We start from the raw sequence: 20,485 nt of genomic DNA, 5'->3' as shown, positions 1-20,485 counted from the left end.
GAAACATGTGAGGTATGTTAGAAGCATGTGAGGTATGTTAGAAGCATGTGAGGTATGTTAGAAACATGTGAGGTATGTTAGAAGCATGTGAGGTATGTTAGAAACATGTGAGGTATGTTAGAAGCATGTGAGGTATGTTAGAAGCATGGAGGGGATTTAATCCCCCCTCACTCTCCTAATAATAAAAAATGTATTAACCCCTAAACCGCCACTCCCGGGCCCCGCCGCACCTAATAAAGTTATTAACCCATAAACCGCCGCTCCCGGACCCCACCGCCACCTACATTAACTACCCCCTAATGTGAGCCCCTTACACCGCCGCCACCTACATTAACTACCCCCTAATGTGAGCTCCTACCCCGCCGCCAGCTATATTATCTACCCCCTAATGTTAGCCCCTTACACCGCCGCCACCTACATTACCTACCCCCTAATGTGAGCTCCTACCCCGCCGCCAGCTATATTAAAATTATTAACCCCTAATCTAATCCCCCTACCCCGCTGCCAGCTATATTAAAATTATTAACCCCTAATTTAATCCCCCTACACCGCCGCCAGCTATATTAAATACATTAACCCCTAATCTAATCCCCCTAAAGTAACCAGCTCTATTACCAGCCCTTAAAAGGGCCTTTTGCGTGGCATTGCCCCAAAGTAACAGCTCTATTGCCAGCCCTTAAAAGGGCTTTTTGCGGGCCATTGCCCCAAAGTAATCAGCTCTTTTACCAGCCCTTAAAAGGGCTTTTGGCGGGGCATTGTCACAAAGTAATCAGCTCTTTTGCCTCTAATCTAAATCCCCCTACACCGCCGCCACATATAATAAATGTATTACCCCTTAATCTAATCCCCCTACACCGCTGCCACCTATATTAACTATATTAACCCTAATTATATTAGGGTTAATATAGTTAATATAGTTTTTATATTATATATATATTAAGTATAATAACCCTATCTAACTCTAACACCACTAACTAAATTCTTATTAAAATAAATCTAATTAATATTAATATTATTAATTAAAATATTCCTATTTAAATCTAAATACTTACCTATAAAATAAACCCTAAGATAGCTACAATATAATTAATAATTACATTGTAGCTATTTTAGGGTTTATATTTATTTTACAGGTAACTTGGTATTTATTTTAACTAGGTAAAATAGCTATTAAATAGTTAATAACTATTTAATAGCTACCTAGTTAAAATAATTACCAATTTACCTGTAAAATAAATCCTAACCTAAGTTACAAATACACCTACACTATCAATAAATTAATTAAATAAACTACAAATATCTAAACTAAAATACAATTAAATACACTAAACTAAATTACAAAAAACCCCCACTAAATTACAAAAAATAAAAAAAGATAACAAGATTTTAAAGCTAATTACACCTATTCTAAGCCCCCTAATAAAATAATAAAGCCCCCCCAAAATAAAAAAAATGTCCCTACCCTATTCTAAATTACAAAAGTTAACAGGTCTATTACCAGCCCTTAAAAGGGCCTTTTGTGGGGCATGCCCCAAAGTAATCAGCTCTTTTGCCTGTAAAAAAACCCCACAATACCACCCCCCAACATTACAACCCACCACCCACATACCCCTACACTAAACTCACCCAAACCCCCCTTAAAAAACCTAACATTAAGCCCCAGAAGATCTCCCTACCTTGAGTCGTCTTTACCCAGCCGGGCCGAACTCTTCATCCAATCTGGGCGTTGTCTTCATCCAAGCGGCAAAATAGAAGTCTTCCATCCGGGCGATGTCTTCAGCCAAGCGGCAAAGAAGAAGTCTTCCATCCCGGCGATGTCTTCATCCAAGCGGCAAAGAAGAGGTCCTCCATCGGGGCGAAGTTTTCCTCCAAGCGGCATCTTCAATCTTCTATCTTCCAACCTCCGACGCGGAACATCCAGCAGGCCTGACGACTGAACGACAAATGAAGTTTCCTTTAAATGATTGGAACAGCCAATAGAATGCAAGCTCAATCTGATTGGCTGATTGGATCAGCCAATCGGATTGAACTTGAATCTGATTGGCTGATTAAATCAGCCAATCAGATTTTCTTACCTTAATTCCGATTGGCTGATAGAATCCTATCAGCCAATTGGAATTCGAGGGACGTCGGAAGAAAGGAGATTGAAGATGCCGCTTGGAGGAAAACTTCGCCCCGATGGAGGACCTCTTCTTTGCCGCTTGGATGAAGACATCGCCGGGATGGAAGACTTCTTCTTTGCCGCTTGGATGAAGACATCGCCGGGATGGAAGACTTCTTCTTTGCCGCTTGGATGAAGACATCGCCCGGATTGGATGAAGAGTTTGGCCCGGCTGGGTGAAGATGACTCAAGGTAGGGAGATCTTCTGGGGCTTAGTGTTAGGTTTTTTTAAGGGGCGTTTGGGTGGGTTTAGAGTAGGGGTATGTGGGTGGTGGGTTGTAATGTTGGAGGGTGGTATTGTGTTTTTTTTACAGGCAAAAGAGCTGATTACTTTGGGGCATGCCCCGCAAAAGGCCCTTTTAAGGGCTGGTAATAGAGCTGTTAACTTTTGTAATTTAAATTAGGGTAGGGAAATTTTTTTATTTTGGGGGGCTTTATTATTTTATTAGGGGGCTTAGAATAGGTGTAATTAGCTTAAAAATCTTTTTTTATTTTTGTAATTTAGTGTTTTGTTTTTTTTGTAATTTAGTTTAGTGTATTTAATTGTATTTTAGTTTAGATATTTGTAGTTTATTTAATTAATTTATTGATAGTGTAGGTGTATTTGTAACTTAGGTTAGAATTTATTTTACAGGTAATTTGGTAATTATTTTAACTAGGTAGCTATTAAATAGTTATTAACTATTTAATAGCTATTGTACCTAGTTAAAATAAATACCAAGTTACCTGTAAAATAAATATAAACCCTAAAATAGCTGCAATGTAATTATTAATTATATTGTAGCTATCTTAGGGTTTATTTTATAGGTAAGTATTGAGATTTAAATAGGAATAATTTAGTTAATATTATTAATTTTATTTAGATTTATTTTAATAATAATTAAGTTAGGGGTGTTAGAGTTAGATAGGGTTAATATAGGTAATATATATATCATATAATAACGCTATTAACTATATTAACCCTAATATAATTAGGGTTAATATAGTTAATATAGATGGCGGCGGTGTAGGGGGGTCAGATTAGGGGTTAATCTATTTAATATAGGTGGCGGCGGTGTAGGGGGATTAGATTAGGGGGTAATCTATTTAATATAGGTGGCGGCGGTGTAGGGGGATTAGATTAGGGGGTAATACATTTATTATAGGTGGCGGCGGTGTAGGGGGATTTAGATTAGAGGTAAAAGAGCTGATTACTTTGGGGAAATGCCTCGCAAAAAGCCATTTTAAGGGCTGGCAATAGAGCTGTTACTTTGGGGCAATGCCACGCAAAAGGCCCTTTTAAGGGCTGGTAATAGAGTTTATTAGATTAGGGGTTAATGTATTTAAAGGGCCATTAAACCCAAAAATTTTCTTTCATGATTCAGATAGAGAATACAATTTTAAACAATATTCAAATTTACTTCTATTATCTAATTTGCTTCATTCTTTAGATATACTTAGTTGTAGAAATATAAATGCACATTGGTGAGCCAATCACATGAGGCATCTATGTGCAGCAACCAATCAACAGCTACTGAGCCTATCTAGATATGCTTTTCAGCAAAGAATATCAAGGGAATGAAGCAAATTAGATAATAGAAGTAAATTAGAAAGTTGCTTAAAATTGCATCTGCTATACTAACTGCTTGTGCTAACAATCTCTTGCAACGCTACTGACTGCTTGCTTGCTCCTTTTCTTATTTTTTGCCTATCCTTATTTTTCTTTGATGCAAGGAAGAAAGAATGGAAACTATAAATACATTTTAAGTTCTCTAAAACTGCAAATCTAATCACGGGCTACCTGCTATGTAAAACTATAGAAGCATAAGTTTAAGTGGTCATAGGGAGTTTAAATGATAATTTAAGTATTAAGTAAAAAATAGAGAATAGCGCTAAGCTGCTTTTTTTTTTTTTTTTTTGGTCTTCTATGTAAAGAAAGAATCAAGAGAAAAAAAAAGAAAAAAAAAATCCTTATTTAAGGTATAACGCTAAAGGGTCTAAAAAATATTATACATTGTATAGTAATGCTATGGTGAATAAGAAAATATTGGGTTATGCTTATAATTTGTAACCAATTTGTGCCAAATTTCTAGTAACCAAAGCTAAAACAAGCTAAACAATTGAATAATGTGGCCTTGTGTACAAAGTATCAATGTGTAACAAATACCGCAGATAACATCTAGATTATTTTTTAAGTAACTGGAGAAAAGTGTGAATCATCTATATCTACTTGTATACATAAGGGTTAGGCAAACAATTTGCAAGGAGTGCACATTTACTTCTTCTTCCCACTTTGGCTGGGAGAGGGAGATTATATATTATGCTCTAGGTGTGTAAAAGATAGAAGACTAATTTAGACTTGTTTTTTTTTTTTTTTTGAGAGATAACTGCATTGTGTACAATAGCAAGGTATAATTCTTAAAGCCTTGAATAATATAACCTGCTAACACATTAGGTATTAATTTAGCTAAATAGATAGAGGTACCTCAAAAACATAATAGTTAGAAGGTGTACAAAGTCAACTTGGATCATCTATTTTTATTCTGGGAAACTAATCCATCACTATCTATAAGGTTAGACTCCATCACAGTATTTTAAAATAAAAATACATCCTGAGATTCCCAGATTATATTTAGAGAAAAGAGGGGAAAGAGGAGAAGGAAAAAAAAAAGAAATATAAGAATCAGATCATCTGAAAGGTGAATTGGGATCTACTCTTGGTAATAGTCGACTAATCAAACTTTGTACACACATAAAAGGTAGCTTGGTTTAGAGTATAGATAAATTGGACACAGGTAGATTTAACACATAGAATACACACAAAATTTGGTTTAAACCTACTAAGGGGTACTGTAGTCCTAGGTGACACTTGCTTTTTCTGACAAGTTACTAGATAAGATATCACAAAGTGTACTTCAGATAGACTGGATGTGATCATTATTTTAAAAGTCTGCTAACATGAAGTAATTTTTACCTAATCTCATAAAATTAACATAAATTGTGGCAATAAGTCACTTCTTTCCTTTTTCCTTTTTGTCACTCCCTTTTTCTTTCCCCCACACGTCCTCACGCAATACCTTCACATTCACATCCACCTTCACTTCCCCCCTTTCCCTGTTTTCCCCCATTTATTTATTTATTTGTTTGTTTGTGTTTTTTTTTTTGTTGTTTTTTTTTTCTCTCTCTCACAATCGGCACTTTTTAGGTAGGGGGCACTCTCCCCCACCTTCTATAAAACACAATTAACTTATGGATAAATTTGTACACGCACACACTAAGACTCCTTCACCAGCCATGGCGGCAAGGCACAGAGATAGGAAAAATAAAAACACTATAGAAACCCAAGTGGACATTCATCCAGTTTCTATCAATCCTTTATATAACAAAGAAGTACCAGATACTCAGATCCTAGTAGCCAGTATCACAGAGGCACTTGCCCCAAGATTTGACTCTCTGAAACTTGAGATTAAGCAAGACATTCTTTCCCTTACTAATGAAGTCAGACAATTTTCAAATAGGCTTGAAGAAGTAGAACAAAGAGTGTCGGACTTGGAGGATAACAGTACAACTCATACAACCAAACTAGAAGCTACAGAGAGAATACTGTCTAAAATGCAAGCTAAAATTGAAGACCTGGAGAACCGCTCTAGGCGGAATAATATAAGAATAATAGGGGTCCCTGAGGGGAAACAGTCTGAAGATCTAGGGAAATTTATATCAGAAACCCTAGTGCAACTACTAGGACTACCCCCTGCATACCCTTCAATACTGGTCGAAAGGGCCCATAGAATAGGTCGTCAAGTAGAAGAGGGCAGGGGAAAGGTTAGAGCAAGGCCAATTATTGCAAAACTGTTAAACTTCCAGGATAAAATCACTTTATTTCAGTACTATCGGAAAAATCAACCAATCTCTTTTGGGGATGCTAACATACTTTTATTTCAAGATTTCTCCGCTGAAACAGCGGGGAAAAGGAAAGAGCTATCCCCTATTTGTACAAAGCTTATCAAGGGGGGATATAATGCTACTATAATTTATCCGGCAAAACTAAAGGTCACAGTTGATAGTGAAGTTCACTTTTTTGAATCTGCTAGAGAAGCAGAAAAATTTGTAGAAGAATTAGAGAAAAATGTTAATAGGTGATAGAAGATTTAGCTTCTTCTGGCTGTAATTCTTTGGTTATCCTTTTTTTCTTTTTTCTTTCTCACTTTTTACCTTGGAAATTATTACTTCATCTATGATACAAGGTATAATGGTCATCAAGGGGTTATGCGGGGCCCCAGGGGGTTTTCCCGCACTAGGGTTGTATCTAATTTTAGGAATCCTCCCCGGCATCAGAGCCGCTGGGGAGGGGGATTCTTGTGTTGTCATTTTGGGGTTTTTTTTTATTTTTTTTATTTTTATTTTATTTTTATTTATTTTTTTTTCTCTCTCTCTCTCCATCTCTCCCCCCCCCCCCCTCCTCCCTGCTCTATCGCTATGTTCTCTCTGGTTGGTTAAGGGATGAGCAAAATAGATAAATGTAAAATAACTTCTTGGAACATTGGGGGACTTACCTCTCCCATTAAACGAAAACTAATTCTAGCCCACCTGCGAAAAATTGACACCGATATAGCTTTCCTTCAAGAAACCCATCTAAATTTAGAAGAGGTATTAAAGCTAAAGTCTTCGTGGGTTAAGGAGGTGTTCGCCTCCACAGGAGTAAAGAGGAAGAGAGGGGTGGCAATCCTCTTAGGAAAAAGAAATAAATATGAAATTCTGCATCACATCTCAGATTCAGAAGGGAGATATATAATTTTAAAATTAAAAATAGAAGGAATCATGTACACACTTTGTAATCTCTATGCTCCAAATGTGTTTGACCCAGTTTTCTGGGATACTTTGCAGTCCAAGATTCTCACCGAATCAGTAGGATATTTAATCCTAGGGGGGGGATTATAATATGGCTCCTAATTATCCATTGGACAGGCTCAGACAGAAGCCTATGCTGGGGAAGAACAAGCGAGACAGTTTAGAAATCAAGATGTTTAAGAAAATAATGCAAAATCTGATGGTTAAGGATATATGGAGAATACAGAATCCAGATGGAAGAGACTTTACCTGTTCATCTAGAGCCCATAAAACTTTATCAAGGATAGATTTATTTCTTGTTGACGAAAGATTATGTAGAAAGCAAATTAAAGCAAAAATCTTACCTATTTCTATATCAGATCATAGTCCCATTACATTAGAAATACATTATAATGAGCCTAGATTAAGATCTTCTCGCTTTTTCTTCCCCACGTGGCTGATGAATGACCTAAAATTTAAAAGTTGGTTGAAGAGTAGATATGAAGAATATGCCGAGTTTAACGAAGCCTATATTAATCGCCCAGATGTCTTCTGGGAAGCTGCAAAGGCAATTCTTAGGGGCGAAATAATTTCATATACCGCTAATAGAGTTAAAACATTAAAAGCAAGAGAACTAGAAGTGATAAAATCTGTAACTAACTCGTATAACTCCTATATACTTGTCAACTCAGCGGAAAACTGGGCTAAATACACTAGAGCAAAAAACGAAAGAGATTCGTTTTTAATTTACAGAGAAACACAGAAGGATCTTAAGTTCCAGTCAAGACTTTACCGTTATGGTAACAAAGCAGGAAAGTTATTGGCTAATTTGCTAAAAAGGGAAAAAAGATATCCACTAATTGATGAACTTAATCATAACCAGAAAACTCACATAGATACAAAAGACATTTCTAATATCTTTGCAGATTATTTTACAGAAATCTATTCTTCCAGAAACTCAAATAAGGTTAAATCTGATGAATTCTGGAGTAAAATTATCCATCCTATACTTGATAACGAAAAAATGTTAGCTCTGAATGCTCCAATCTCGGAAGAAGAGATTCTAAAGGTTATCCAAGATTTACCATTAAATAAAGCATCAGGTCCTGATGCGCTTCCTAGTGAATTTTACAAAGCTCTTACACCACTCATTGTCTCTCCTTTGATTAAACTCTTTAATTATCTATATGTCGACGGGAATGTAGCCTCTCCTCAATTTAGTGCATCATATACCACCCTGATTCCTAAACCTGGCAAAGACCCAACGAAGAAGGAATCCTATAGGCCTATAGCATTATTAAACGTCGACTATAAGATTCTGACTTCTATTATAGCTAAAAGATTACAAACGGTACTCTCTGAAATAATTCACAAAGACCAAGCAGGATTTATACAGAAGCGTAATTCATCAGCAAAAATCAGGGAAGTATTATTAACAATAGACTACTTCAAATCAATCGGGGTGGCGGGGCAGAGGGGAGAGGGGGACCTCCCAGATCTAGCAATAGTTTCAATCGATGCAGAGAAAGCGTTTGATTCAATTCATCATGACCACCTACTCCTCTCACTTTACAAATTCGGTCTCAGAGGGAATCTACTTAAATTTGTGGAGAACCTATACAAAAAAGCACATACAAGAATAATTGTTAACAATACACTGTCTCAGGAGATACTTTTGGAAAGAGGAACACGGCAGGGCTGCCCCCTCTCCCCTCTTCTCTTCAACATCTCGATTGAACCCTTGGCGATAGCAATAAGAAAACAAATAGAAGGTATCAGGATAGGAAGGAAAGAGCTCAAGATCGCGCTTTACGCGGATGATATCCTGTTATATGTTTCTAATCTACGAAACAATATACCCCTAATTATTTCAATTATAGAACAATTTGGATCCTTTTCAGGATATAGGATCAATGCCTCAAAATCAGAGCTACTATGGATTAGAAAGAACCCTGACTCTTTATCAGATATACCTTTTGAAGTCCCAGAATCCCTTAGATATCTGGGAATAGAGCTCATTGGGGACTCAGATAAATTCTACAATCTTAATGTAGCACCAATATTAAAAGACTTTGGGACTAGTATGAAATTATGGCAAAAGCTCCCACTTTCAATCTCAGGCCGCATTGCTGCGTTTAAAATGATTCTTCTTCCGAAAATGTTATATATCTTACAGAACACTTCAATAATTCTTAAACGAAAGGATACCGGAAAAATTAATAGTATGATAAGAAATTTCATATGGCAGAACAAAAAACCTAGAATTTCACTACTAAAACTTTCATTACCTAAGAAATATGGCGGGCTTGCACTACCAGATATACAATTCTACAATTTGGCTTTTCTTGCTCGAATAGTAGTAGACTGGATACTAAATAAAGATTATGTAACAAATAACGAACTTGAAAAAAACGTAAGTTTTCCCTTCCTTCCTACAGCTTTATTACATTGCAATCCTAAGTCAGTTCCCCAAGAAATTAAGAGACTTAAAACATTAATGTGCCCTCTTCAGGCATGGTGGAAGATCTGTAAGATATTATCTATTGAATGTAATGTCTCTAATTATATGCCAATCAGAGGAAATTTTAAATTTCAGGCGGGAGTGCAATCAGCACTCTTTCAGAAATGGCACATTCTAGGCCTAAATGACATATATCAGATGATAGATTGGAACACACATTGTATTAAAACATTTGAGAGCTTAAGAGAAGAATTTAATCTTTGTAACAAAGAATTCTTTGCATACCTGCAAATAAGACACTTTGTTACCAAGATGGTAAACGAATATGGCTGGAACTGGTCCTTGGGGAAATTGGAAAAATGGCTTGTATTAGCAAGAAATGGATTTATGTCAATCTCGCCATGTTATCAAATCTTGGTTACCAACAATGGGGAGGAGAATGTAGAAAATCTAGTATCTACATGGAATTTAATTATACCTCATGACTCTATAAATGTAAACAAAATATATGTTTTGATTTCAAAAGTATCTCAAGTCACTCTCTCTGCCACATGGAGAGAATCCCACATTAAATTATTTTTATAGGACTTATTATACCCCGAAGAAAGGGCTTAGATTTGGAAATATTAATTTCTGCAAATGTCCAAAATGTTCATTTCCCGCAGCAGATCTTATTCATATGATATGGGACTGTCCTAAGATTAAAAATTTCTGGCTTAAGATAGAATATTGGATCAAGCATGTGTTAAAAATCTTTCCTATGAGATTGGACGAAGTTTGTATTATTTTCTTATGGGAAGCAACAAAAGATTTACATAGGCACAATAAAATAGTTAATATAATCATCTTAGCTGCAAGATATTTAATTTTTAAAAAATGGAAAGAAACTACAAGCCCCAGTATAAACGAGCTCAAAAACTGTTTAAAAAAACAATGCCTCAAAATCAGAGCTACTATGGATTAGAAAGAACCCTGACTCTTTATCAGATATACCTTTTGAAGTCCCAGAATCCCTTAGATATCTGGGAATAGAGCTCATTGGGGACTCAGATAAATTCTACAATCTTAATGTAGCACCAATATTAAAAGACTTTGGGACTAGTATGAAATTATGGCAAAAGCTCCCACTTTCAATCTCAGGCCGCATTGCTGCGTTTAAAATGATTCTTCTTCCGAAAATGTTATATATCTTACAGAACACTTCAATAATTCTTAAACGAAAGGATACCGGAAAAATTAATAGTATGATAAGAAATTTCATATGGCAGAACAAAAAACCTAGAATTTCACTACTAAAACTTTCATTACCTAAGAAATATGGCGGGCTTGCACTACCAGATATACAATTCTACAATTTGGCTTTTCTTGCTCGAATAGTAGTAGACTGGATACTAAATAAAGATTATGTAACAAATAACGAACTTGAAAAAAACGTAAGTTTTCCCTTCCTTCCTACAGCTTTATTACATTGCAATCCTAAGTCAGTTCCCCAAGAAATTAAGAGACTTAAAACATTAATGTGCCCTCTTCAGGCATGGTGGAAGATCTGTAAGATATTATCTATTGAATGTAATGTCTCTAATTATATGCCAATCAGAGGAAATTTTAAATTTCAGGCGGGAGTGCAATCAGCACTCTTTCAGAAATGGCACATTCTAGGCCTAAATGACATATATCAGATGATAGATTGGAACACACATTGTATTAAAACATTTGAGAGCTTAAGAGAAGAATTTAATCTTTGTAACAAAGAATTCTTTGCATACCTGCAAATAAGACACTTTGTTACCAAGATGGTAAACGAATATGGCTGGAACTGGTCCTTGGGGAAATTGGAAAAATGGCTTGTATTAGCAAGAAATGGATTTATGTCAATCTCGCCATGTTATCAAATCTTGGTTACCAACAATGGGGAGGAGAATGTAGAAAATCTAGTATCTACATGGAATTTAATTATACCTCATGACTCTATAAATGTAAACAAAATATATGTTTTGATTTCAAAAGTATCTCAAGTCACTCTCTCTGCCACATGGAGAGAATCCCACATTAAATTATTTTTATAGGACTTATTATACCCCGAAGAAAGGGCTTAGATTTGGAAATATTAATTTCTGCAAATGTCCAAAATGTTCATTTCCCGCAGCAGATCTTATTCATATGATATGGGACTGTCCTAAGATTAAAAATTTCTGGCTTAAGATAGAATATTGGATCAAGCATGTGTTAAAAATCTTTCCTATGAGATTGGACGAAGTTTGTATTATTTTCTTATGGGAAGCAACAAAAGATTTACATAGGCACAATAAAATAGTTAATATAATCATCTTAGCTGCAAGATATTTAATTTTTAAAAAATGGAAAGAAACTACAAGCCCCAGTATAAACGAGCTCAAAAACTGTTTAAAAAAACAATGCATGTTAGAACAGAAGGATACTAGTATGGAAGAAGAAAAGGATATTGTAGGGTTTTTTAAAAAGTGGTCAATATTTATTAAAACATTACCCTCAAATGAGATAGATCATATGATATACCCATTCAGGAACTCAGAGTTAGTGCTGCTGGGATTGTGGTAATCTATCCCAGCTTGATGGAGAGGGAGGGAAGAGAGATATTTTTCCTTTCCCCCCCCCCTATATTTTATTTTATTTATTTATTTATTTTTATTTTACTTATTTATTATTTTTTTTTTCTTTGCTTACAATACTATTGAGGGCAAACGGATTCAAAATTAATTAATTTTAGTATTAAGGACATGAAATACATGACATTACTTTGTTGTTTCTTTGTTGTTCATGTTTTCTTTATATATGCTCTTACTGTTGAATGAAAATGGAATTAAAATAAAAGTGTAAAAAAAAAAAATTGCATGCTCTTTCTAAATTATGAAATAAAAAATATGGGTTTCATGTCTCTTTAATATAGCTGGCGGCGGTGTAGGGGGATTAAATTAGGGGTTAATGTATTTAATATAGCTGGCGGCGGGGTAGGGGGATTAGATTAGGGGTTAATAATTTTAATATAGCTGGCGGCGGGGTAGGAGCTCACATTAGGGGGTAGGTAATGTAGGTGGCGGCGGTGTAAGGGGCTCACATTAGGGGGTAGGTAATGTAGGTGGCGGCGGTGTAAGGGGCTCACATTAGGGGGTAGGTAATGTAGATGGCGGCGGGGTAGGGGCTCACATTAAGGGGTTATACATTTAATGTATGTGGCGGGCGGCGGCGGGGTCCGGGAGCGGCGGTTTAGGGGTTAAATACTTTATTAGGGATTGCGGCGGGGGATCGCGGTTGACAGGTAGATAGACATTGCGCATGCGTTAGGTTTTATTTTGCAGGTAGTTTAAGGAGTTACGGGGCTCCAATACACAGCGTAAGGCTTACTACGCCTGCAATTTGTGGTGAGGTGAAAATGGAGTAAGATTTCTCCATTTTCACCACATAAGTCCTTACGCTGTATATTGGATACCAAACTGCGCTGGTTTGGTATACCTGCCTATGGGCCAAAAAACTACGGCCGAAGGTAGAAATATACGAGCGTAACTTCTAGGTTACGCCTTATATGTGATACCAAACCAGCACAAAATTTGGCGTCGCCGGCTTTTGCGGGCGACGCTGCACATTGGATCGAGGCCATGATCGGTTTAACGGTCTATAGTATATTGATAACCATAACCTTAAGCAATTATTGGAGGGTGACTTATAGGAGACTATGCGATTACAGCTTATGAAGTCTTGAATGAAACATTGTGGCACATCCTTCATTCCTATGACGTCTCAGAGTCTAAGGATCCCTGACAGGAGGCGTGTAGTTGGTGGGCGTATGTGAAGTAACGTCAAACAACTTCTAACCAATCAAAATACTACACGCATTACCAATGAGGCTTAAGATAAACATTACACCTAATAGGCTAAAGAAGGGGGTGTGTATAAGCAACGAATATGATAGGTTGTCACACATAGTGGGAAGGGTTTAAAAACACGCCGCTACAGACATTCGGCTTGTCAGATTAAAATTGAACACATTGAAAAAGGCCAGCATAACGGCCGAAACGTGTTTGTGAGGTTCTTTGAACCCTAACCTAAATTCTTTTCTAACACCTTACTTGTCTACACGCACTATAAGCCTTGGTGTTTGCCTCTGTCACCTGAAGCCGAAGTATCCGGTTATCGGCCAGGAATACAGGGGGGCTTTCACCCATTGGCTTATGTAGCCTGTAAGGTGCGTTTGTAAATATCAGTGACCTTAATGGTTTTATTTAAATATTGGTGTGATTGTTGGTGAAGTTTATCACCATTCATAGAATTTATTTTAATCTTAGAAATAAAGTTCTTATGTTTTAATACCTAAGTAATACCTCATACTATATATTAGCTGTTGTTATACATCATATCACATTGATAGGAGTGCTAGTAATCCCCTCTGGATCCCTCTCTCTTCCCTCCCTGTATTTAATGTAGTCTCATGTTAATGTCTTGAGGAGGGCTAATTGATCCCGGCTTGCTAAATCCAGAGACTGTAAGGCCATTTTTTCAGGTCACATAATGCTAGAAAGCTGGCTGTCTTCATTTTATTACTGATCATGATTCTGACACCTCGTCCAGACGGTTGGTTGTGGCCTGGACAGCATTCAGAGAGGCGGCCATTGATAAGGGGAGAGACACCTCCAAGACTGGCCCTGAGGGTCCCCCCATCAGTGTGCAATGGGCCTTATAGCTCCTAATGTTGTTGCCTCTGTCCAAGAGTGTAAAAGCCAGGCTCCACTCTGGGTCAGATAGTTTGGGCCACTGACCTTCTAGGCTTGGAATAGGAACTACCTATAGTTTAAGGCCCCATTTCTACAACCTTATTTATTGATAGGGCATTTAATCCCTTAAGATAGTATAGGAGTGTAAAGGCATCATATCATAGAACTTCCCCTAAAAATGTGTTGCCTTCCTTAAATGGCTAGTTGGCTTAGACCATTATTTCTATCCTATAACCACTTTCTATTCTCTCCGCCAAACTATACTTAAAAATTGTGAAGTATATATTCTTACAGGTTTTATTTATTTAGACAGTGCACAATTATAGTGACACAAAAGCAGAGCATTGATATGATAGAAATATGAAAACAATGGCAGATATTTGCTGGCTTTGACTAATGACCATCCCACATGGGTGATATACAGGAACATTCCTGCAGAACAGTCATAATAGATAGAAACACATCCAGTTGCCTTCCACATGATTCTGTTTCTGATTAATCCCAGGCTGAATTTGCATTGACTTTCCCCCAAGTTTGCTGACTTGGGATTTTAATAAATAAATCTCCTGATGATATATTTGCTCCAGAAGTCCATGGGAGGATGGGATTTTGTGCTTTATTGGATCCTTTTGGAAGTTTTCCACTTTGTTATGCAGGAATCAATGTCAGGCGATGGATAGAAACGCTCTCCCCGCAAACACAAGAAGCCACTGGGACTCATAAATTGTCTTGTGGAAAAGCTGAGGAGGCAGTGAGAAAATATTGTTTTTCTATAATTCAACAAACAGAAAGCTGCCTTGTGAGATATATTGAAAGATTAATAGATATGTATATAGATAGATAGATAGATGATAGATAGATTGATGCAAAAGATACAATAGATATGATAGATAAGATAGATAGATAGATAGATAGCACAGATACAGACTGATAGAAGATAGATAGATCGAAAGAAAGTTAGATAAATAGGTAGATAGGTAGGTAGATAGATAGATGAAATATTAGATAGATAGATATATAGATAGATGATAGATATCACAGAAAGAGAATTATAGATAATACATGGATAGATGATAGATAGATAGATAGATAGATAGATAGATGATAGATAGATAGATGGATGAGATAGTAAGATCGGTAGATAGATAGACTTATAGATAATACATGGATAGATGATTAATAGATAGATGATAGATCGAGAGATAGATAGATGATATATTAGATAGATAAGATAGATAGATAGATAGATAGATAGCACAGATAAAAACTGATAGAAGATAGGTAGATAGATAGAAAGAAAGATAGATATATAGGTAGATAGATAGATGAAATATTAGATAGATTGATAGATGATAGATAAATTGATGCAAAAGATACAATAGATATGATAGATAAGGTAGATAGATAGATAGCACAGATACAGACTGATAGAAGATAGATAGAAAGATAGAAAGAAAGAAAGATAGATACTTATAGATAATATATGGATAGATGATGATAGATAGATAGATAGAAATACTTATAGATAATATATGGATAGATAATTGATATATAGATGATCGATAGATAGATAGATATCACAGAAAGAGACTTATAGATAATACATGTATAGATGATTAATAGATAGATTAGATAGATAGATAGATAGATGGATGGATATAGATAGATAGATAGATAGATAGATATAGATAGATGATATATTAGATAGATGGGTAGATAGATGATAGATAAATTGATGCAATAGATATGATAGATAAGATAGATAGATAGATAGATAGATAGCACAGATACAGACTGATAGAAGATAGATAGAAAGAAAGAAAGATAGATAGATGGATAGATAAATAGATAAATAGGTAGGTAGATAGATAGATTAAATATTAGATAGATAGACAGATATCACAGAAAGAGAATTATAGATAATACATGGATAGAAGATATATAGAAAGATAGATGAGATAGTAAGATTGGTAGATAGATAGCTAGATAGATAGACTTATAGATAATACATGGATAGATGATTAATAGAAAGATAGATGATGAGAGATAGATAGATAGATGATATAATACATAGATAGATAGATAGATAGATAGATAGATAGATAGATAGATAGATAGATAGATGGTAGATAGATAGCACAGATACAAACTGATAGAAAGAAAGATAGATAGAAAGATAGATAGATAGATTAATAGATAGATGAAATATTATATATATATATAGATATCACATAAAGAGATTTATAGATAATACATGGATAGATAATTGATAGATAATTGATAGATAATTGATAGATAAATAGATAGATTGCTAGATAGACGTATAGATGGATGGAGAGATGATTAATAGATAGATAGATAGATAGATAGATAGACGATAGATAGATTAATGCAAAAGATACAATAGGTATGATAGATACGATAAATAGATAGATTGCACAGATACAGACTGATAGAAGATAGATAGAACGATAGACTTATAGATAATATATGGATAGATGATTAAAGATAGATAGATAGACTTATAGATACTATATGGATAGATGATTGATAGATTATTGATGGATAGATAGATAGGTAGATATCACAGAAAGAGACTTATAGATAATACATGTATAGAAGATTAATAGATGATAGATGATAGATAGATAGATAGATAGATAGATAGATAGATAGCACAGATACAGACTGATAGAAGATAGATAGAAAGAAAGAAAGATAGATAGATGGATAGATAAATAGATAGATATGTAGGTAGATAGATAGATTAAATATTAGATAGATAGACAGATATCACAGAAAGAGAATTATACATGGATAGAAGATATATAGAAAGATAGATAAGATAGTAAGATTGGTAGATAGATAGCTAGATAGATAGACTTATAGATAATACATGGATAGATGATTAATAGAAAGATAGATGATGAGAGATAAATAGATAGATGACATATTAGATAGATTAGATAGATAGATAGATAACACAGATACAAACTGATAGAAGATAGATAGAAAGAAAGATAGATAGATAGATTAATAGATAGATGAAATATTATATATATATATATATATATATATATATATATATATATATATATAGATAGATAGATATCACATAAAGAGATTTATAGATAATACATGGATAGATAATTGATAGATAATTGATAGATAATTGATAGATAAATAGATAGATAAATAGATAGATAAATAGATAGACGTATAGATGGATGGATAGATGATTAATAGATAGGTAGATAGATAGATAGAGGATAGATAGATTAATGCAAAAGATACAATAGGTATGATAGATACAATAAATAGATAAAACTACCGCCCCATATCACTGCTTCCGCTAGCTTCAAAAGTCCTGGAAAAACTAGTCTTCACTCGCTTAACCCACTTCTTGTCCTCCAACTAATTGCTTGACCCCTTACAATCTATCTTCTGTCCCCAACACTCAACTGAGACTGCCCTCACCAAGGTTACTAACGATCTTCTTTCTGCTAAAATACTTATCTTACTTGATCTGTCTGCTGCCTTTGACACCGTTGACCATCCCCTTTTCCTACGAACTCTCATCTCCTTTGGGCTCTCTTAAACTGCCCTCTCCTGGATCCACTCTTATCTCTCTAATAGGTCCTTTTCTGTCTCCTTTGCTGGTGACTCCTCTCTATTGCCCCTGTCTGTTGGAGTACCTCAAGGCACTGTTCTAGGTCCTCTACTCTTCTCTATTTATACTTCCTCACTGGGTAAACTTATCAGTAGCTATGGTTTCAACTATCACCTCTATGCTGATGACACTCAGATCTACCTATCCACCCCTGCACTCTCTCCTTCTGTCCTTTGCCACATCAGCGACTGCTTATCTGGCATTTCTTCCTGTATGGCCTCTCACCACCTAAAAATTAAAATTTCCAAGACTGAGCTCCTTCTAATCCCCCCCGGTTTCTAACTTTTCAATTACTGTTGGTGACACCACTAAGCCCGCTGCCTAGGAGTTACAATTGACTCCAATCTGTCCTTTATACTCCATATCCAATTGCTCTCTTCATCCTGTTGCAACCACCTAAACAAAAATCTCCAAAATGTGTCCGTATCTGAGTGCTAAAACTACTAAACAGCTAATCCACTCCCTAGTTATTTCCCGACTTGACTACTGTAACAACCTACTAACTGGCCTCCCTCTCTCCCGCCTCTCCCCTCTTCAATCCATCCTAAATGCCTCTGCTAGGCTAATCCCTCTCTCCCGACGCTCTGTTTCTGCTGCACCTTTCTGCGAGTTCCTTCACTGGCTCCCCATTCACAGCAGAATTAAATTAAAAATTCTCACCCTGACGTACAAAGCCCTCACCAATGCTTCCCTACCCTACCTGTCCTCACTCATCAACAAATACACCCCAGCCTGCCCCTACCTGTCCTCACTCATCAACAAATATACTCCAGCCTGCCCCCTAAGATACAACAATGACCTGCTCCTTGCCTCCTCTACCATCACCTCCTCCTATGCTAGGCTACAGGACTTCTCTTGTGCGGCACCAACCCTCTGGAATGCACTTCCTAGAGCTGTCAGACTCTCCCCTAACCTCTCCTCCTTTAAATGCTCCCTAAAGACCTTTTTGTTTAGGGAACCTTATCTCCAAATCAGTAACAAATGAATTCCACTTGCCTATAGCTGCCCTCATCTAACTCTACACTAACATCATTCCCACCTTTGCAGTCTCCACCTCCTGTTTCTCACCCTCCTACCCATCTAGGTTGTAAGTTCCCACGGGAACAGGGCACTCATTTCCCCCTGTATTTGTTTGTTAAACTTTGTCTGGTGTCTTTTATATAGTATTGTACTGTACTTTTATCTTTGTTCCCATAGACAGCGCTGCGGAATCTGTTGGAGGTTTATAAATGAATAATAATATAATGTTATCTAAATTTTACCAAAATGTATCAAGTTGATAGCAAAAAATTATACATTTTATAAAAATAGAAAGTATTTTATGTTAAAAAATTAGAAGACTGTGTAGGTCTATATTTATAAATAACCCAAGGTATAATACACATTTGAACTGCAGGTAAATAAATAATGCTGTTTGATAAAGTAATGTATTCCCTTTTTTATTAGAAAGCAGCAATTTTACATTGAGGCTCTAAAGGCATAATTTAAAATTCTTCTCTTACATTCTGTTCAACAACTGGAGAATTGAATTGAAATATGAAATAGTCTCACCAGTCTTTGGTTGACAAGTTATTGACAGGTCATTGAGAAATCTGTAACGTGGAGAAACTCTTCTCATATTTAGGTTTTATAAATATGTCCATTATAAAGCTACAAAAGAGAATAACTCACCCTTGATATTTTGAATTTTGACATATCCATCTAAAGGGACATTAAATACACTTTCTATATATGTAAAGTATAACTCAAACATTAAAGGGACATTAAACCCAACATTTAACCTCATAGTAAAATATTTCATTAAGGAAAATAAAACTACATAGCATTATGCTTTCATCATTTATTTTGCCTGCTTTTACTGTAGAATATCTCTGAAAATGGAACTTAATCTACATCCCACCAGAGAGACTGGGATAATTCCGTCATATACTCAAATATGGAAAAATGTACCAAAGCCTGCAGCATTGTACACACTTATTGGTCATTTCACAGCACAAGCCCACTTACATCCATCACTATTTGGCCACAACAAACGAAGCCAGAAACATGGATTCCACCCATCTTTCAATAGTGGGTGGGACAACTATTATTTTCATATGCATATGTGTTTAATACACAGATACGTGATATCCAGTACAGCTAACGAGGAAAGGTGAGAAAACAGAAATTACAACCACAACACAGAGAAATGGCGCTGACCAATTGTACGGTACTTAACTCCTGATCACGACTAAGTGATTGTCAAGAGACATCACTGATTGCATCACACATGACTTAGTTGATGACATCATCTGTGACACCGCTAGTTGCTTGACAATCACATAGTTGGGATCAGTAGTTAAATATTTGCCATTCAGTCTTGTTTGTTTATTTGTTTAAAACATCAATCTTTTTAAAGTGTGAGATTTTTTAAATAGTGGTCATTACAGTAGGTTTTTCAAAATCATGGTTTGCACAGTGTTTTATAAATGGCAGTTTGTACAGTGGGTTTTTAATATAGAGGATTGTGAGTTCTTCAACTTTGGACTTTCTTTAAAACCTTGTCAGCGGTTTCACAATTTACAGTGTGAGAACTGATAAAATCTTGTTATAGATGATAAATTGTGACAACTTTCTTCTTATGGAAATTAATATCCCGCACT

The sequence above is a fragment of the Bombina bombina genome, chromosome 8, assembly GCF_027579735.1.
Source record: "Bombina bombina isolate aBomBom1 chromosome 8, aBomBom1.pri, whole genome shotgun sequence".
Taxonomy (NCBI): domain Eukaryota; kingdom Metazoa; phylum Chordata; class Amphibia; order Anura; family Bombinatoridae; genus Bombina; species Bombina bombina.
Note: the sequence above shows the minus strand (reverse complement) of the source record.